An 18,419-nucleotide genomic window follows, 5' to 3' on the forward strand; every position below is an offset into this window, starting at 1 on the left:
GGCATTGTTGTTATATTTTTTCGTTTGTACACGCTTTTGTTCTTCACTTCTCAAATGCTTTTTCGAAATTAATAAAAACCAAGACAAAAATTAAAAATTACATGTTGCCTCTGACGGTATTCGAACCCGAACATGCTGGGAGCTAAGAACTAACAGCGAGCATCTCTACACGTTCAGCTACAGCCAGACATGCAAATGTGCTTTCAAATGCTCAACTTCAATCACGTTTCGTTAAAACACGAGCAGTGATCGGATAACAAACAATAAGCTGGCGCAGAGACACGAGTTGGTCCGCTACAGCATGACAGAGGAACACTTTTGTAAGTACTCCAATGGTCCAACAATTTTTGCAGGGTAATGAGAAAGTTCACGCTACAGAAAAAGGTAATTGTGGTGTTTTATCTAAGTTGTATACCGGTAGCGCCCAATAAATCTCGATCAATTATTCTTTCGGTAGGAAAAAATGAAAATGTTTCACATTGATTTGATCCGTTTTAGTGAGTTAAAAAAGGGGAACAGATTTGTATGAGATTTCTTTTCGTATAAATATGCTCTAATTATCGAGAAGTACGCCTTCCTCTTTTGCAAATATATCCTATCAGAAGTATATAAAATGTGGATATCTTTAAAACAGGAGCAGCTAGGATTTCAATTTAAGCGGATTCTTAACCTTAAGATATCAACAAATACAACCCTGCTTTCAGATTTTGTCGACATTTTTATGCAACCTATCTTCGCTTCCTGCCCACCGTGACTTGTTCGTGTACTACTTTTTGTCAAATGTAACTGGGTGACTACCTACATATGTGCACTAGTTTGCTTTATTACTCAAATTGTTAAGTTTAAAAGTTGGTCTTATTGCTCAACGAGAAATGAAATAATGCAAATTTGTGTTATTTCACATTCAATTGGGAAATAACAAAAATTTGGGTTATTGCGAGCTCCAATTATATTTTGATTTAAAAGAAAAAAAGGCGTATATTTTTTCAATAAAGTACATTCCCAGGGGGTGAGAGAAAAAAAATTCCGACTTGACTTTTTCCACATGCATTTTTGGAACACCCTACTGTGCATACACAAGTAGTTTTTCGATATGCAAATATTTATGTGCATATATAAAAAACAGGAAGGGACATCCAAGAACGGTCAACTAAATCTCTTAAGATTTTTTAATTTTATAAATTCAATCAAATTCATATTTTATGACAAAATATTTAATTAACATAAAATATGAAAATACTAGCCGTCAAAACCTTGAATAAGATATACTGTCAATAGTAAAATGAAAATATGTATCATACATACATGCATACATAAATTTGTGTCTACTACGATTTTAATGAGCAGATTGGTAAAGATAAATTTTGCGTCTTCTTGCCGCCTTATTGCTAACAATTTATCACTTTTGCACGGGCGTATCCTTTGTGACATTGTTTCGTTGGGTTGAGTTTGCCCGTCGCACAGTGGAAGGTCGCAGCCATAAATATAATTTTTTGAAATTGTCTAACGTTTATCGGTAAATTGATAACGAACTTGAGCGGAAATGCTTTCATTTAATTTTTTTGATTTGGATAAATTGTTACAATTTAATTATTAAGTAACATATCTAAATAACATATGGGCCTTTCCATAGTCTCTAAGGTGACAGTCGTACGTTTCAGTGAGATACAAACTTGGGAAAAATTGTGTTTTCTTTTACTCCTTTGTATCCTTGTGTAGCACGCACATATGTATATCTATATTTAATCTAACAAGAAAGAAAACAATCGAACCGTATGATACTAGTGGGTCGATTATCGATAGCGGTGACAGATAACAAGATCAACGGAAATACGGTCAATTGACTTTATTTCCCACCCTGGTGCGAAATAAAGTCAATTGACATTATTACCTTTTCAAAAGCGAAATAAAGTCAACAAAAATTTGGAAATAAAGTCATTGACGCTATTTCCTCATGGAATGGAATGGAAATGGAAATAGCGTCAACAATGCTTAAAGTATGTCGATTTATAGAAAAAAATGTTGTTCTTACAATGCTGTTACAGTGCTGTTTTTTAATAGATGAAAAAGGTTATCGCCAAATCCTCAGTGTTGTGATATTAATCCACACACAATCATTAACTACCGCGGGGGGCCGCGGCGTAGCGTGACGCGTGTACTTATAAGTGCAGTGCTGTAAAAAATTATTGGCTCAGAGAATTTTTCATCAGATCTTTTAGAAAAATGTTGAAAATGTAACTTTTCAGCCAATTTATAGCGCAAGTCTGAAGTTGCTAGAAAATCGCGTTGTTGATTTTCAGCAATTTTGTTTTTGCTGACAGTTTCTTCCATATAAAAAGAATTGCCGAACATAGTTCGTATGGAAGAAGCTGTCAGCAATGTTAGATTTACCGGTTTGGCAACGGAGATATCTGGCAGCCCTAGTTATGTGACAAATGTGGAAGTTGTTTTTTTTCTTTTCTTACAAAATCGAAAAACTGCTCTTTTCATGAAACTTGTTTTAATATGATTTGGAGTAATCCTAGTGGTTTTTACAGTTTGTTGAATTAATGCAATTTGTTTCAATAATTATTATATAAAAAAACTGTTTTTTACCTTTATTCAACATGAATTTTATGTCGATAATACTTTATTTTTTGACTTCAGCGCCAGATAGGCCTAGAAATACGTTAGATATATAACATTTTTTTCGCGATACAACTTCCGATGGAATTTTTACAAATTTTGTAGAATGTATTATGTATTTTTTAAATGAAAGTTAAGGAAAAAGATTTATGTATAATCGAAGACATTTTAAATACCTTGAAAAAACTAAACAACGAATACTTCTGTAACTAACTGAATGTGTATCAGTTCGATCATTATAAATTTATTAGTTTTCCAAATAGATGTTTTGCAAATTTACCGTTTTTTTGTTACCTTTATATGGGGAGTAGGCGTATTTTTCAATGGATTATGTCCATATTAGTATTTTTTTTAGTAATATTCACAAATTTAAAGATTCGACATACATACATTTTCAGTATTCTGGTCAACGTTTGTCTGAAGCGCTCACACTGTGTGTCGGCAATGTGATAAGAGTATGAAGGGCTATCCTGGACGTTGGCGGGTGTGTATCGGATACATGGCAATGGTGGCCAGTATGCGCATGCGCGTAAATTATACGACACTCGACTGGAGGAATAGCAAGTTTGCACTATTGATTGCACGGGTAAATATTATATGTGTGAGCATAAGCCTATTGCTACTCCTCAGCGCCATACAATATGCTACAGACATTTAGAGGTAGTACGGGCACACAATTAAGCTAATTGGACGGTTCTTGGTAACTTACAGTGAACATTTGTACAACTTAGGAAAGAAAGCAAAAAATTGTGTAAAATGGAAGAGCATAATAAAGCGCTACGAGTAAATAATTCGGCTAGCGGCCGAGTATACGATCGTCAATAGATAGCACAGGATATGAGCCAGAGGATGATGAAGTGCAATTGCAACATAGAACCAAGAAGTTTTTCTGGCTTATTAATCCCTTACTTTCGAAATGATCACATTCAGTCCTTTTCAAAGCAGAAAATTCCAATGAATGGTGGGGGTCAACAACTCTAGTTTTACTTAGTTAAAATGCCAAGTACTATTTAGAGGCATTTTTAATCGACTTCAAAAAAGGAGAAGGTTATCAATTCGTTGGAATCTGTTTTTATGTACGTTACTGCATAACTTTGGACCATGTCAACCGATTTGGATAATTCTCTTTCCATCGAAATGGCAGTGTCTCACAGGTCCTCTACTAATTTGGTTTAGATCCGATCATTGGATCATGAAAAAATTAACGTTACTCCTGATTTTTTTATATGAGAATTGAAGTCAGTTGTGTTTTTTGCTTAAAATTTACTTGTTTTTAAATTAATTTTCACTTATATCTACATTGGTAAATATTTGCAATGATTTTCCAGCTTACCATTTTCATTTAACTACGCATTGATTATTTCCACATTTCATTTGTTGAGTAAATATATACATACGAGTAATTACATTTTAGAAATATTTTCATCAATTGCTTTCACACGCAGGACCGTAAAACAAATATCATAATAATTTTGGTGGCCCTAAATTGCACCTTAATAATATTTAGCAGTGTTCGACTAAAGTTAAACACATTCTTGCGAATTTTTCGGAAACTATGAGCGCCTGGTGGCCAAAAGTAATTCTTGTGCGTAAGGTTCAAATCGCAACTCATAATGTCCATATATTTATGTATATCCAGGTATCCTCTAGTTAGCCACCCGCTTGGGAGCGAGCTCAAGTGAAAAGGTGTAAGACCTCGCGTGCGCTGGGTTTGGGTCCCGCCACGTTAAGACCATGCCCAATTGAAAACAAAAAACAGTATTACAGACTATGATTTAAGAGTATGCACCTGGAATATCCGGACCCTTGATGGGCAAGGGGCCTCTGCCCGGCTGATTGATATCCTCGGGAAGACTAAGGCGGACATCACCACCATCCAAGAAATGCAATGGACCGGCCAAGGCAAGGTAAGCGTGGAGCCTTGGGACGTCTACTATAGTTGCCACGTAAAATAGCGCAAATTCGTGGTGGGACTTGTGGTGGGAGAATAAAAAGATCCACCAAGCTACATGGCTGTCTTCAGGTCGAAAAACGAGAAACCAAATCGACCATGTTGTGATAGACGGAAGGCATGCTTCCAGCGTTTTAAACGTACGTACGCTCCGAGGGCAAAACATCGACTCGGACCACTATCTTGTTGCGCCCAAGATACGCATCCGCCTCTGTGCAGCAAAAAATGTGCGCCCAACTATGCAAGGAAATCTTAACGTCGAAAAGCTGCAATCACGGCCAATTTATTCGCCTCTCGACTCACACACCTGCTCTTCAACAAACCGATATACGCGAGCACATTTCCCGCTCATTAAGTACGGCCGCCAAAGAAACAGTCGGATTTCAGCATGACCGAAAGGAGTGTCAAGAAGCTGCAGATAGAAAAGATGCCGCCTAGAGGGCCGCGCTGCGATCGGGTGCAACGCGAGCCATGTGGGACCGTTATAGAAAACTGAAGAGGGAAGCGAAACATATCTGCCGCCTTAAGAAGAGACATACGTGAGTGCGAAAAGCTGGAAATGCTGGGCGATTTACTGAAGGTTTCAAGACCAGGGTGAACTCCTGTAAGAACAACCATGGCGACCTAGAGATTAATGTCCAGAACGTACTTAAATTATGGAGGGAATATTTTTCCACCCTATTGAAAGCAGCAGCACTGAAAGTAGTGGAGAAGACGAACCCGAGCCCCCAGTCGATGACGATGGAGTCGATGTCTCAACGCCTGACTATGTCGAGCTACGAATAGCGATTACGCGGCTGAAATCCAACAAAGCTGCTGGAGCCGACGGCCTGCCAGCCGAGCTATTCAAGTACGGCGGCGAGGAGCTAATAAGGTGCATGCATCAGCTCCTATGCAGAATATGGTCAGAGGAGCGCATATTTACTAAAGTGGCAACCCTGCTGTTAAGGTAATGTGATACATATCCCTCTAAATTTAGCTTAAAAAGGATACGCCGCATGAACATGTTACTTTCCGGGAGGTGTCACGCCGGTTTTTGAATATGTACGTATTTCCAACTACCTCTGCATTTTCTCCAATGAGAATGTTTTCACTACATACTTAGTGCATAGTGCATCAAATTGATTTCATATATTTCCATACCAAACCATGTACAGCGCTCTCTCATGAACACTTACAGAGATATTCAGTATGAAAAATTCAGTATGTGTGGGAGGTGAAAGGACCCCTCCCCCATCCTTGGGCAGTCCCGGCAGAAATGCCCGGCTTTCAACATACAATATATAGAGCCCTAAACGCCAAAATAACGTAAGCGATTTTTTTTTTCTTAGAGCATCTAGATACATCTCCGCATCAAAGAGAAAATTTCGAAAAAAATGTCGCTTGACATCGTATGAAGGTAAAAACATTACTTATTCGTAATATTTCGTTTTCGCATAAACGACAGTCCGTACAATTGGTAATTGGTTGTCCCCTGTCTTGTAAGATATGTAAATTTTACGCTCTATTCACTAGCTTGCAAAGCGAGTACCACGATTTAGAAGTGCGAAGCAAAGTCAGAATTCTACTTTGCAATAAATAGCAGGAGAGGTAGTGTTGCCGTTCGAGCAAACCTGCAAATTGCAATTTTACGTTAAAAGATGAAATTTTGTTGAATTCAGCCTTGTTATGCTACATGAAAATTTGATATTTCAAGCCACAGATTTTGTATTTTCCTCCTCCAATCCACTAAACTGCCAAAGGAAATAAAATTATAGTTTAAAAAACTAAAACCTCCCTTTTGTAATTGCCATTCGTACTGTCATCAGCTATATAACTTGAGAATAGAATTCGCTGCATCTTTTAGGCGCATCAATATTACATAGTTACATCCCGAGCTAATAAAATGAAGGTAAAAACTGTAATTTTTTATGAAGTGTTGTAAGTGCTTACTACTGCCGTAAACTGGGAGCCTGGTTGAATATGCGATAGAGACGCAACACATTCGTTTGACGTCGCAATTCACATGAGTTTGCTTAGCCCAACTCCGAATCCCATTTTTCTCCTAAGCGGTGTCTCCATGTAAATGTCGACAAATGTACGACCATGGTCAGAATTTGATGAAATTGTGGTTTTAAATTATTATGAAAATTGTATTGGTGTGTCTCTAATATACACTTTCGGTCAAAAGTGGATGAATGGTGTTTTGTTATTAATATTTACAATAGGGGTATTCACGATCTGGTGCATACGGTGCAGAGATAGCATAAATAGCATGATTGGATAATTTTGTTGTTGTTTCATGTGTTCAAACAACAACATCTAACATTTTTTTGTTATTTTTTACACAAATCGGGTTTTAACAGAACCATATAAATCAAATCAAACTTTATACAGAATTTGGAAAAATTCAATAAATATTCATCAAAATTTTGAGCTTTTTAATCAGAATTTTAAAGAAAAATTTGGGTATACAGTTACAAGGCTTAAGAGATTTTAGTAAAATAAATGCAAGTTTAAACTGCAATTTTCAAACAGGTGGCAACTCCTTATTTTTTTGTTTGTATACTTTAAGTTAGACCTCTAGAAATATATCGTTGCATTAGTTTTCGAGGATGTGCATACAAATATACAGACAAAAATTCTAAAAATGGTTGATTAGGTTTCTGTTGCTCTAACAAAGACCCGCATATTAATTTTTCTTTAATATCCATTATGTACAATTTGGTACAATTTTATTATATGTACATTAGACTACGTCAAAAAAACAAAGAAAAATCCTGCAATGCGACCGGCATAAGACTATTTTTTGCAATGATCCTCAATGAATCTCACTTCTCTAGAACAATTGTAAGAGGTGCAGCCTGAGTCTTCAGTTTTCCCATAGAAATTACACGCAGCGTTGCCGAATTGACGATTTCGTCGTCATTTTGATGTTTTTTTTTAGCTCAGTGACTTTTTGATGATTTTCCCCCCCGTGTAGACGATTTTTTTTTTAGTTTATCTACTTAATTATATATGAATGTATCAGAGATGTGCGAATATTTGCATTCGCATTTCTTATGCGAATGATTTGCATCATTTTACACATTCGCATTCGATTTTTACTATCACACTTTTACTAAGTAGTTTTCGCCACAATATGAATGGAAAGTACAGGTTTTTTTTTTAAATAAGAGGGTCGATTATAGATTTTGCGAAAACATTATTTTATTGTTAACTTTGTAAATATTTTACTTTAATTTTATGTTTTAAAATTGTAATCCTTATTTGCGTTTGCCAGCTTTGGGAGATAAGTACATGTCTTTCTCAGGTGCATTTTTCTTAGACTTTGTATAAAAAAAAGAAGAAAAAAAGTATAGAATTGGTCGAATAAATGGCCTGCTAGTCACCAGTTCCGAGTCTATTCGATTGCTGAGTATGAGAACTTCTGTTGGACAAAAGGGGGAGTATAAAAGACTCAAATGGGGGGAGATTAGCCTATGGTTAGAGAAGATATGTATTAAAGTAACAGACTTGCGTGCCGCTTGCGCCTTTTTCTCAAAGTGCTTACCGCTGGTAAAATCAAATAAAGTTAAAATAAAAAAAAAACTACTTCATAAAATTGAAGTAAAATCGGGGCAAAATAACAATTGACTGCTTTTTTCGCAAAGTCTATTTTTCAAAAAAGCCTGTGCGACAGTTATTATTTTACAGCCTGTATATGATAACAAATTAATAGCTGGAATAAGGAGTACAAAAGAAGTACAAAACTAAAAAGGGAGTATATTGCAGGTATTTTTTTTTTTTTTTGGGAGGACAAGGGAGTACATTACAATAAAAAGAAGTACGTTTACTCCTAAAAGCAGTACGTCTGGCAACCTTATGTTAACAATTGATGATTTATTTCGTTTCAACGGTAACGATTGAGTTTTGTTTCGTTATTTAAGCTCTAAAACGTAACGAAATTATTTTGATAAGTGAATTTTGCGCTTCAGCACAACGAAAGCGATTCATATAGTTTGTTGAGTCAAACGTCATTTTTGGTATACAGTTTGCTCGCCGCGTCGGCTTACAACTAATCGTAGAATTTGAATTTGCTATACACTTTTGTCGAAAATTTTGCTCCGAACAATTCACTCCGCCCTAGTGGTCATATTTATTGTATGTAATTTATGTAATTTTGTTTGTATTTTTGATTCTTACAAAAGTATAACAAACAAAAATTTGACGTTTGTTTTGTACGTAATGATGAATTTTTTGGGAAAATCGACGATTTTTCAGCGAAAGCTTTCGACAGCGCTGATTACACGTAAGAAATTGAGCTTTTTCCTTTGAGGTCAATATAATTTTTTAGGATCAAAGAAAACTCTCAAGACTGTAAGAACACATTGATTAAATGCCATTTCAGGATTGTGCATGCTCAGATTCCTTAAAGTTTATAAATTAAATGAAGTTAAATTTAAATTTACATGTAGGTAAACGAGGCCGCGTCCGCGGTAGCCGAGTGGTGAGAGTTGCGCGCTACAAGTCTATAGGTGCCAGGTTCGATCGTCGGTTGGAGCGTTTGCCAACAATTTTTTTTTGTATTCATTTTATTTTATTTTTTGTTTTATTTGACTTATATGTATATGCACATACTTTTACTTTATTGTATTTTCATTTGTTTTATTTTATATCACATTTTCTATTTTACTATTAGTTAATTTTCCTGTCTTAAATGAATACAATTTCTGTGCTTATACCACTGATATGCATACTCGTACATATAACATAAGCAATCAACTTACTTAAACTGTTGAAAAACCGTCAATTATTTAGCCCTAGAGAGTATTTTGCCGCCCGGGCATGCAGTTTATGTTTTTTTCAGCCCTTATAAAATATCGTCACTACACACGAATAAAGGCGCGATAGTGTTTTGACGGCGAAAAAATGCGCGTAAAAAAATTTTGCGAAAAAAGATGCTTATGAAAAACTTTGGCGAAGTATGTTAAAAGTTTTTGACGCTTAAGTTTTTTTATGCGTCTTTATTCGCCGTCAACTTTTGAGCTCGCGCCTTTATTCGTTTCTAGTGACGATATGTACTATACACATATTCATATGTATGTAAGTATACTTAATTATTATTATAATTAAAAATTGATTTCAAAAAAACCTTTTAAAGTATGGGTAAAACAATGAGCCCACGCGTTCACTTACGTCGCACGCTACGGTTTAGTATTTCCATTATCACTTTGGGTATTCACAACGGTGTCGTATTGTTGTATGTCGTACACTTTAAACACCTTAAAAAAAAATATAAGGGGAGTTCGCAAAGTGCCACCAAAGTCATATTATGACTTTTCGCAGTCATAAAAAAATAGTTGGTTGCGGTTTCAAGTTTTCTAAACATTTCTTTAAGCTTTTAAAGTTTACGACATACAACAATACGATACGTACGACACCGTTGTGAATCCCTCAAATATGTATTCATTTTTACTATGGGAGTACATATGCTTTTTTGCTTTTTTGAATTATGAAACTATTGAAGTAAATGAGCTACACTGAGGAAAATAACGTATTGTCAAAATCAATATTTTTTAATTACTATAGTTTAAAATTGTTCATATTTAAAGATAATATTTTCATACCAAAATTTATCACGCTTGTATTTGAGTACACACTGAGAGGAAAAAATAGTAAAATGAAGGATTTTGCACTTCACGGATGGTTTTTCATAATGAAGAAAGTGTATGTATACCAAGCATGAACAGCGATGACAATTAATTGTGTTAACACATGCACACGTACACTTGTGATCAGGTAATTAAGCCAGCAACATTTTGATAAATTTTGGCTATTTTGCTTACGTTTATTTAATGTTTATTATTTTTTCCATAAAAATCCAGCTCGTTATATAACAAGTACCATATAAATTCAGATTTTAGACTATGTGCAAAAATTATGAAAAATCTGCAAAGTTTCAGCTAAATTTTCAACTTTCCATTCAGATTTTTTAGAATTTTTTTGAGTATGCAGTTTATAACCCACTAAATTCTAGACTAATAATGTGCAAGTCTTAACAAAATCGCGTTGATTTTTAATATTTTTTTTTCTGACTGCATTACAATTTCTTTCCATACAAAATAAATTCGACAATTTTTTTTTAATGGAAAAAAATGCGTCATGAAGTCAGAAAAAAATTAATAAAAATCAACGCGATTTTTTAGCAACTTAAGACTTGCACATTATTTCCCCAGAATTTAATGGGCTATTAAACTGCATATTCGAAAAAATTCTAAAAGATCTTAATAAAAGTTGAGAATTTAGCTGAGACTGCAGATTTTTCATAATTTTTGCACAAAGTTTGAAATCTGGATTTATGTGGTGTTTGTTATATAATGAGCTAGACTTTTATGAAAAAAATAATAAACATTAAATAAACAGAAGAAAAATAGCGAACATTTATCAAAATGTTGCTGGCTTAATTAGTTGATCACAAGTGTACATAGTGTATGTTTATCTGTACAATTGCACTAACCGCGTGCTGTGGTGTTAATTCAAACTCAGCATTTGGAAGAACTTTTACATGCTGGCTGTAGCTGAGTGCGCAAATATTCGTGCCACAATTAGTTGATTTACAGAGGGTCCCTGCAAAAATCGCGACTACTCCATGCATGCATGTAAAGAGTAATCCCTAAGAACCATGGAGCACTCCAAAATTAACCCCAATTCATATAAAAAATATGGTCCAATTAACAATTACGATGTCCTAGGGCAGGACCATATACTCCATCTCTACATTACGTCAGGGTAGCACAAAACTACTCCAACATATTAACAGTGGCATTGTTGATATAATTTTTCTTTTGTACACGCTTTGTTCTTCACTTCACAGATGCTCTTTCGCAATTAATAAAAAAAATATATATTTTGCCTCTGACGGCATTCGAACCCGAACATGCTGGGAGCTAACAAATAACAGCGAGCATCTCTACATCTCTGGCCAGACATGCAAATGTGCTTTCAAATGCTTAACTTAAATCACATTTCGTTGAAACACGAGCAGTGATCGGGTAACAATAAAGCTGAAATTAGTCAAGAAAGCAGAACGTATACTTAAACGTAGTTTGTATACGCAGAATTTTGTCGATTACTGAAGCCATCAGTGTTGATTACTACAGTGTTGCCACTCATCACTCAGTTCATAAACTTAGCTTTTCAACTACAATTTTTCGTGTTATAATAGATCGTAGCTAAATATAATCTACTTAGTTGTCAACAAAAAAACCTTATTCAATAGTAAATTTCAAATATTTGAAATGTATTTTGAATAGGAACTTATAACCATTTTACCATCTGCAAAACTGACGAAGTGGCAACCATCTATAGAAGCAAGAAATCAGCTGACACGGAAAAAATCTGAATTCCGCAGATTTCTGCGCTACGGGCTACAACTACTGAAAAATTCTGCGGTGTGTTTTCATTTACATGGCGCTTTAGTAAGACAGATCGTGTCAGCTGACTCAGCTGATTTCAGCTTAAGCTGGTGCAGAGACACGAGTTGGTCCGCTACATCATGACAGAGGAACACTTTTGTAAGTAATCCAATGTACCACAAATATACTATATGGTCCAATGATTTGCAGGGGTGGTCAGGGTTCAAATTCCATTACAGGCAACTTGCAAAAAATTTATTTTTTATTTTTTGTTTATTTTTTATTAAATTTTTTTTACTTAATTTTTTTTAATTTAATTTTTATTTATTTTTTATTTTATCTTAATTATCAAAAAGCGAAAGTGCAAAATGCTTCATTTTAATATGGGCGTATTTTAATTAAGTATGTATAATTAAAAACATTCAAATGATTAAAAACAATCAAAAAATTAAAACAATTAAAAATAATCAAACAATTAAATAAAGAATTTGATTAATTTTGATTATTTGATTGTTTCTAATTATTTTATTATTTTTGATTATTTTTTTAATGGCATTTAATCGTGATTATTTTCGATAATTATAATTAATAATTAATTATTAATGGCTGGGTCATGCAAGAAAATTAAAATAATCATTAAAATTACAAAAATGCAAAAAAAAATAATGATTACTAATCATAATGGAAATTTAACAACTCTGTATGTAACTAAAAATACAAAATTATATTTTCAATCTTTTTTTGTGCATCAATTGAGATAGGCTATTGTTTTTAAAATTTTCGTAATGGGTGGGTAGTTTTCACTGTGAGCCACTGTATGTAGTTTTTGAAAAACAAACTCTCCAATGTATAAAAACATATGTATTTTAAAATAACCATGCTCTTATTGGTTGGCATCATTGCTCATTCACGGCTTACCACGACTTTCTTCTCGTTGCAGCAATTTTGTTTACAGACAGACACACACATGCATAAACAACTTTTGATGCGGTTATTTAAAACCGGTTTGTGTAGCAATGACTTGGTCTCACCACAGTAACAGTCACTCCGTTGAATCTTTGGCAATTGAATAAATCATAGCAGTTTGTGCGATTTGAATGGGTGCCCCGTGTTTCGATACTTTTGGTTCGGAAGAATGTTTTTCGCGAACAGTATGGCATTTTTAATACATAATTGCGGTAAACAACGCCCGCTTTGGGCTGTCGCTGAAATATTGCTGACAATGACAAGTCCATTTGCTGCATCCCAGATTCTATGAATGTCTGATGATTCAGGCTTTGTTTCTTTTCTTTTCTAGCAGATAATTATTAGGAAGAAGAAGAATGAGAAAATTGATAGAATTGCGCTCACAGAGAGCGAAATAACGAAACAGTAAAGAAACGCAAAACTAGCAGAAACTAGCAAGTAATCAGCTGATCAGTGTATTTGTGTTTCCATTTTGACAGCTGCTAGTTTCTGCTAGTAAAAATTTTACTAGCAGAAATAAGCAGGAGAGCCAAAAAAAGAAGAGCGTAAGAACGAGAGGGAGCTGCTAGTTTCTGCTAGTAAAAATTTTACTAGCAGAAATAAGCAGGAGAGCCAAAAAAAGAAGAGCGTAAGAACGAGAGGGAGCTGCTAGTTTCTGCTAGTAAAAATTTTACTAGCAGAAATAAGCAGGAGAGCCAAAAAAAGAAGAGCGTAAGAACGAGAGGGAGCTGCTAGTTTCTGCTAGTAAAAATTTTACTAGCAGAAATAAGCAGGAGAGCCAAAAAAAGAAGAGCGTAAGAACGAGAGGGAGCTGCTAGTTTCTGCTAGTTTTTTGGGTTAAGAAACGCTTTCCAGCAGGAATTTGTGATAATTATCTGTTAAGAAACAAAGCTTCAGTTTGTATACTCAGTCGTTAAGCCGCCGTCTTCACCTGCGTGAAAATCTCGCTTGTGTTCTATTCGCAAGCATCGGGGCATTTGAAAGCATCAATTTTCATTTGTAAAATACATAATACTAGCAGACCCGGCGAACCTCGTCCCGCCCAAAATTTGTATTTATTTTATTAAGACTTTTTGGTCCAACATTTTCACCAACAATTCACGTTTACGATTTTCCTTGGCACTTTTACCTGCTAAGATTATGGTTTGGTGGTCATTTGCCGCTTTAATTAACCTAAAGAAAGTGTTATGTCCGTGAAGAAGTCCTTGAAATTCTCCAGCTGTGCAGCACGGTTATTCGCAAAACGAAGTAAATTTGAAGAATTTCTTTCTCTTCACTCCCTGGAGACAACAATGAATCTGTCCTAGAAGCTTTACAGTATAGTTGGTGGAAATTTCATAATTGGTACGAATCATTGTTCTACAGAAATGCAAATAAATTAAAAGCTTGAACGCATAATAATAATATTGGAAAATCACATCCATTGGGCTAATCGTAACACATGAGAGTTCGATATACTCAATGGTGCAACAGGCCGAATTAGTCTGACATTTACTGCACCTTTTCTCACTTGTCGATTTTTAGTAATAACTCGACCTCAGCACCACCTGGCAGCTGTTTTTTGCAATAGTATTGCTCTTACCATGACTAATACATATTTAAAATATTAGCCAAATCGATTCATAAATAAGGTTTTTAGTAATAACTCAACTACAGCGCAACTGGCGGATTGAATTGTGAAACTAAACCATCCAGAGACCCACTCAAACACACAAACAATTTCGTTAAAATCCGTACAATCATTTAGGAGGATTTCACTCACAAACACACCTACAGAAGAATGATAAATACATTCAAAGATAGCTAAAAGTCGGTACGTTTGTAGGCCTCACGCCCCCTTTTCAAATAGCCCCAATTTTCTCCATGAGTATGGGCTTGATTTCATATACATACAAATCTCCATACGAAGTTCCAGTACTCTACCATGAATATTTTCAGAGATGTGCAGTATAAAATTTCGGTTTGTATGGGAGGTGCCACGCCCCCTTTACCAATAGCTCCCATTTTTCTTCATGAGTATGCGATAGATTTCATATATCTCCATACTAAGTTCCAATACTCTACCATGGACATTTCCAGAGATATGCAGTATGAAAAATTCGGTTTGTATTGGAGGTGCCACGCCCCCTTTTCCAATAGCTCCTATTTTTCTCATAGAGTATGCGATTGATTTCGTATATCTCCATACAAAGTTCCAGTACTCTACCATGAACACTTCCAGAGATATGCAGTATGAAAAATTCGGTTTGTATGGGAGGTGCCACGCCCCCTTTTCCAATAGCTAAAATTTTTCTTCAGGATTATGCGATTGATTTCTTATATCTCCATACCAAGCGTCAGAACTCTACCATGAACACTTTCAGAGATATGTAGCATGAGAAATTCGGTTTGTATGGGAGGTACCACACCCCTATTTTCAATACAGTGAAACCCGCTTAAGTACCCCCCCGCTTAAGTACCTAACCCGCTTAAGTAACCAAAATTTTTGGGCACCGTGAATTTTTTAATGTAATCTGAAGAAAATTCCTCTCTTAAGTACCTCCCCGCTTATTTACCCAACCCGCCTAAGTACCTCAATTTTTCGTGCCCCATTTACCATTTTACTCATAACTTTCCTTTTTTTAAGTGCTCTTTTAAAATTCCTTAAAATATTTACATATTTTGAATCTCAGTGGCAGCGTTACACACCTTCGGCAAAAAAATTATAAAAAATCAACGGTAATTTTGAGCCACTTGAAGCTTGCACATTATTACAATAAAATTGAATGGGCTATAAAACTATATACTCGAAAAACACATCTGAGGAAAAAAAGTTTAAATTTTGGTGAATTTTTTTCTTTACGTGTTCTATAAAATCTTAAGCTTAGGTTTTCATGGTATTTGTTAGGGAATGAACTATATTTTAATTGAAAAATCTTAAATAAATATGTATACTTCATTAAATGTTTATGTTTTTTCAAGGATTTACATATTTATGTAAGTTAACAAAAAGATGTAACTACATCAATGATTATGCTCGCTTAAGTACCCGCATCGAAGTACTAAAGCGGGTTCTTTTAAGTACCCAACCCGCCTAAGTACCTCAAAAAGCTGACATTTTTCGTGAGGTACTTAAGCAGGCTTTACTGTAGCTCAAATTTTTCTCCAAGGGTATGCGATTGGTTTCGTTTGTCTCCATACGAAGCTCCAGAACTCTATCACGAACACTTCCAGAGATATGGAGTTTGAAAAAATTCGGTTTGTATTGCAAGTGCCACGCCTCCTTTACATATAGAATTTTTTTTAGCCGTAAACCATCCTTGAACACGTGCGGCAGGTGTCTGAAGTTTCAAAATAATCGGTTCAGCCGTTCTTGAGCTTTGCGAACACTAAAAAACGGCTTTCGAAATATATTAGTATATATATATTATATATCATTACTATATTTTGGCTGTATCTGTTGTTTCTGATTGCCGCGAAAAAAACTTGCCTATTGACGAATTCGCCCCTTGATATGGTGGTTGCTCAAAGCTATTTATGTTCGAAATTGCTACCTACGTACAAAATTTTAATCAAATCGGACCATAGATAAGATTTCTCGAATAGATCGGTCCCTGGTCCACTTCGCGGAAAAGAGGATCCTATATGCTAATCTAGGCAAAAAGCTACCCACGCACCAAATATTAAGCAAATCGGACCATAAATACGATTTTTTCGAATAGATCGGACCCTGGTCCACTTCCCGGAAAAAGGATCCTATAAGATAATCTAGGCAAAAAGCTACCTACGTACCAAATTTTAAGCAAATGGGACCATAAATACGATTTTTTTCGAATAGATCGGTCCCTGGTCCACTTAACAGAAAGAAAAGGATCCTATATGCTAATCTCGGCAAAAGGCTACCTACATACCAAATTTAAAGGAAATCGGACCATAATAAGATATTTTCGAATAGATAGGTCCCTGGTCCACCTACCGGAAAAAAGTAAATTTTTGTTTGGCCTAAAACATGGTGGTTGCTGAAGGCTATATTTATACAAAACTTCATGAAAGTCGGACCAGCCGTTCGCGAGATTACCTGTTACAAAAAACTTCTCTTTATATAATTAGTATAGAGTATAGATATACTAGATGTGTATTATACATACATATGTAAATACATATGTACATACATATGTATGTGCATACATACGTAAATTAATTTTTGGAATTTACCAATCCATTTTTTTAATTTTTAATTGACTTCACAAAAAGGAGAAAGGTTATCAATTCGTCGGAATATTTTTATTTTTTTATGCATAACTTTGGACCACGTTAACCGATTTCTATAAATAAAGGAAAGGTGTTACCTCACAGGTGGGCCCATATTAATTTGGTTTAAATCCGATCATCGGATCATGAAGAAATTAACGATAATCTTAAATTTTTATATGACAATTGATGACGGTTTTGTTTTTTGCTAAAAAATTACTTGTAAATAATCAAGAACTCCATTTTAAAGTTATGTTCTTTTTGAGAAATGGTTGTCAAACAACAAAAATTACAGTCGAAAACAAGCAACACATGCAGTCTTCACGAGAGACATCTTGCTTGCTTCTAAAGTAAGCGGCGGCTAGTAGGGACGTTTCCTTGCTTGTGACTGTGTGTCTGTCGACTTGGTGAGTTTTATCTTGATTAAATTTAGGTTTGGAAAGGCGCTATTTTTTCGATTTTTTTTTTTTCTTAAGTATCTTATACTAAATCCAATTTATTTACTCCAAAAATGTTAGGCCATAACTAAAAACCACACGTTTTTATGTAACTTTAAAAAAGGTCAAAACGTAGAATTGTATGTGCTGATGTTAACGTTTTTTTCTTCCTTGGGAAAAAAATTTAAATATCAGTTAGGACCAGTCCACATTTCAGCAACGAGAGTTCATATAGTTAGATGACTTAATCCATGTTTTATTTTAACAGATTCCAAGGGCTGCCCTTATATCCTTAAGCAAGTACTCGATTGTTAATATTTACTAGGTTTTCTATACATATTTATGTATGTATATCGATAATTGCTAGCTTTCCTATGGTTTCCTGACACCTGAGTAAAACACAACGAATTGCCCACACATACGGTCTTTCAACACTTAAACAGCGTTCCAACCGAATAGGAAGCCTGGCAACGAACGACCAACCAAGCAATCAGAAAGCATAGAGAACCTGTTGGCAGGTCATTTCAAAAGCCAAGACTAGTAAACAATAAAGCAACCAACTGAGAAGAAAATGTATACATCCACCTTCGTTAGTTGGAACAACTGTCTTTGTTGCCGTTGAGGTTTTCGTGTCTGTTGGTAGCTCGTTCGTTGTCGTTCACCATCGCCGACCGATATGTGACCAGGGTTGCCGTTTTGGGCTTTTTCTACCAAAATTTGTAGGTTTTTTTCGCGTCGGTAGGATGGTAGGATGCTTCAAATTTTTGTAGTTTTCCTTGCTCATAAAACAGAAAACAGCTCTGGTTATTTTGCCGGCGCTGTCAGTAAATACGT

The 18,419-nt window shown here is 35.1% G+C and overlaps 1 protein-coding gene and 1 long non-coding RNA gene across 4 annotated transcripts in view; one reads left to right on the forward strand and one right to left on the reverse strand.

The window, feature by feature from the left end:
* Positions 1-18,419, forward strand: part of mam (neurogenic protein mastermind) — a 193,709-nt gene that overhangs the window by 71,151 nt on the left and 104,139 nt on the right. Inside the window, exon 1 of one of the 3 annotated variants that reach the window (XM_017616298.1) lies at positions 12,072-12,111. The exons of the other annotated variants lie outside the window; for them this stretch is intronic. The gene's annotated coding sequence lies outside the window, so the exon portion shown is untranslated. Of the gene's footprint in view, positions 1-12,071; positions 12,112-18,419 lie in introns of those variants that run through there. 3 annotated transcript variants of the gene reach the window in all.
* LOC108363272 (uncharacterized) lies at positions 16,251-16,482 on the reverse strand. Its single transcript, XR_001847592.1, has 3 exons — positions 16,460-16,482; positions 16,339-16,428; positions 16,251-16,286 (listed from the first exon to the last, which is right to left on the reverse strand). It is a non-coding gene; the product is annotated as an uncharacterized LOC108363272 (long non-coding RNA).

Source organism: Rhagoletis zephyria, unplaced genomic scaffold, assembly GCF_001687245.7.
Source record: "Rhagoletis zephyria isolate East Lansing unplaced genomic scaffold, Rhagoletis_zephyria_1.1 Rzeph_scaffold_00025, whole genome shotgun sequence".
Classification (NCBI taxonomy): Eukaryota; Metazoa; Arthropoda; class Insecta; order Diptera; family Tephritidae; genus Rhagoletis; species Rhagoletis zephyria.